General features: G+C 56.9%; 1 pseudogene; it reads right to left on the bottom strand.

Moving 5' to 3' along the window:
* Nucleotides 1–2,500, bottom strand: part of LOC126318590 (large subunit ribosomal RNA) — a 5,476-nt pseudogene that overhangs the window by 2,057 nt on the left and 919 nt on the right.

The following is a 2,500-nucleotide window of genomic DNA, read 5'->3' as shown; positions in this document are numbered from 1 at the left end:
TACCAATCCTGTATAAGTAATCAGGGTACGGTCCATGGCCAGTCAAGAAGTGAATGACTCCTGGAGATGGCACCATAATCTTATTCTTAAGCCGTGCCCTTACACATGGAAAAAAGCCATGCACCCGCCGTCCAGTCGTGGAGTGATCCCACTCCTCTTGCCATAGATTCAATAACTGTTCTTTGATCGCCTTAATGCTTGCAAAATGCGCACCCATAATGTCACGGACTCGTTCTGGATCTCCTTTCCGCAGCCAGTAAATGGCAGCTTGCTGGCGTATTATCAAATCTAAAGGGCACAAACCCATAATCACCAACAAAGCATCTGTTGGACTGGTGCCAAATGCACCAATACATCTCAGAAGTACATTCCTCTGGACTCGCCTTACCGCCATAGCTGGCCTCACCAGAGCCAACCTGTGGGCCCACACACTTGCTCCGTAACCAACAATTGGAGCCAAAGTAGATAGGGACAGCGGGAATCTCGTTAATCCATTCATGCGCGTCACTAATTAGATGACGAGGCATTTGGCTACCTTAAGAGAGTCATAGTTACTCCCGCCGTTTACCCGCGCTTGCTTGAATTTCTTCACGTTGACATTCAGAGCACTGGGCAGAAATCACATTGCGTCAACACCCGCTAGGGCCATCGCAATGCTTTGTTTTAATTAGACAGTCGGATTCCCCCAGTCCGTGCCAGTTCTGAGTTGATCGTTGAATGGCGGCCGAAGAGAATCCGCGCACCCGCGCGCCCCCGGAGGAGCACGCTAAGGCGGACGCTGCCTCGCAGCAAGGAAGATCCGTGGGAGGCCAAGGCACGGGACCGAGCTCGGATCCTGCACGCAGGTTGAAGCACCGGGGCGCGAACGCCGCGCAGGCGCGCGCATCCTGCACCGCCGGCCAGCACGAGGCCAACCAACGGCGAGAGCAGACCACGCCCGCGCTAAACGCCCGCACTTACCGGCACCCCTACGGCACTCACCTCGCCCAGGCCCGGCACGTTAGCGCTGACCCACTTCCCGACCAAGCCCGACACGCCCCGATCCTCAGAGCCAATCCTTATCCCGAAGTTACGGATCCAATTTGCCGACTTCCCTTACCTACATTATTCTATCGACTAGAGGCTCTTCACCTTGGAGACCTGCTGCGGATATGGGTACGAACCGGCGCGACACCTCCACGTGGCCCTCTCCCGGATTTTCAAGGTCCGAGGGGAAGATCGGGACACCGCCGCAACTGCGGTGCTCTTCGCGTTCCAAACCCTATCTCCCTGCTAGAGGATTCCAGGGAACTCGAACGCTCATGCAGAAAAGAAAACTCTTCCCCGATCTCCCGACGGCGTCTCCGGGTCCTTTTGGGTTACCCCGACGAGCATCTCTAAAAGAGGGGCCCGACTTATATCGGTTCCGCTGCCGGGTTCCGGAATAGGAACCGGATTCCCTTTCGCCCAACGGGGGCCAGCACAAAGTGCATCATGCTATGACGGCCCCCATCAACATCGGATTTCTCCTAGGGCTTAGGATCGACTGACTCGTGTGCAACGGCTGTTCACACGAAACCCTTCTCCGCGTCAGCCCTCCAGGGCCTCGCTGGAGTATTTGCTACTACCACCAAGATCTGCACCGACGGCGGCTCCAGGCAGGCTCACGCCCAGACCCTTCTGCGCCCACCGCCGCGACCCTCCTACTCGTCAGGGCTTCGCGGCCGGCCGCGAGGACCGGCCATGACTGCCAGACTGACGGCCGAGTATAGGCACGACGCTTCAGCGCCATCCATTTTCAGGGCTAGTTGCTTCGGCAGGTGAGTTGTTACACACTCCTTAGCGGATTCCGACTTCCATGGCCACCGTCCTGCTGTCTTAAGCAACCAACGCCTTTCATGGTTTCCCATGAGCGTCGATTCGGGCGCCTTAACTCGGCGTTTGGTTCATCCCACAGCGCCAGTTCTGCTTACCAAAAGTGGCCCACTTGGCACTCCGATCCGAGTCGTTTGCTCGCGGCTTCAGCATATCAAGCAAGCCGGAGATCTCACCCATTTAAAGTTTGAGAATAGGTTGAGGTCGTTTCGGCCCCAAGGCCTCTAATCATTCGCTTTACCGGATGAGACTCGTACGAGCACCAGCTATCCTGAGGGAAACTTCGGAGGGAACCAGCTACTAGATGGTTCGATTAGTCTTTCGCCCCTATACCCAGCTCCGACGATCGATTTGCACGTCAGAATCGCTACGGACCTCCATCAGGGTTTCCCCTGACTTCGTCCTGGCCAGGCATAGTTCACCATCTTTCGGGTCCCAACGTGTACGCTCTAGGTGCGCCTCACCTCGCAATGAGGACGAGACGCCCCGGGAGTGCGGAGGCCGCCGCCCCGTGAAGGGCGGGGAAGCCCCATCCTCCCTCGGCCCGCGCAAGGCGAGACCTTCACTTTCATTACGCCTTTAGGTTTCGTACAGCCCAATGACTCGCGCACATGTTAGACTCCTTGGTCCGTGTTTCAAGACGGGT

Source organism: Schistocerca gregaria, unplaced genomic scaffold (genome assembly GCF_023897955.1).
Source record: "Schistocerca gregaria isolate iqSchGreg1 unplaced genomic scaffold, iqSchGreg1.2 ptg000672l, whole genome shotgun sequence".
In the NCBI taxonomy this organism is placed as follows: domain Eukaryota; kingdom Metazoa; phylum Arthropoda; class Insecta; order Orthoptera; family Acrididae; genus Schistocerca; species Schistocerca gregaria.
Note: the sequence above shows the minus strand (reverse complement) of the source record. Positions and strands in the feature narration are given on the sequence as shown.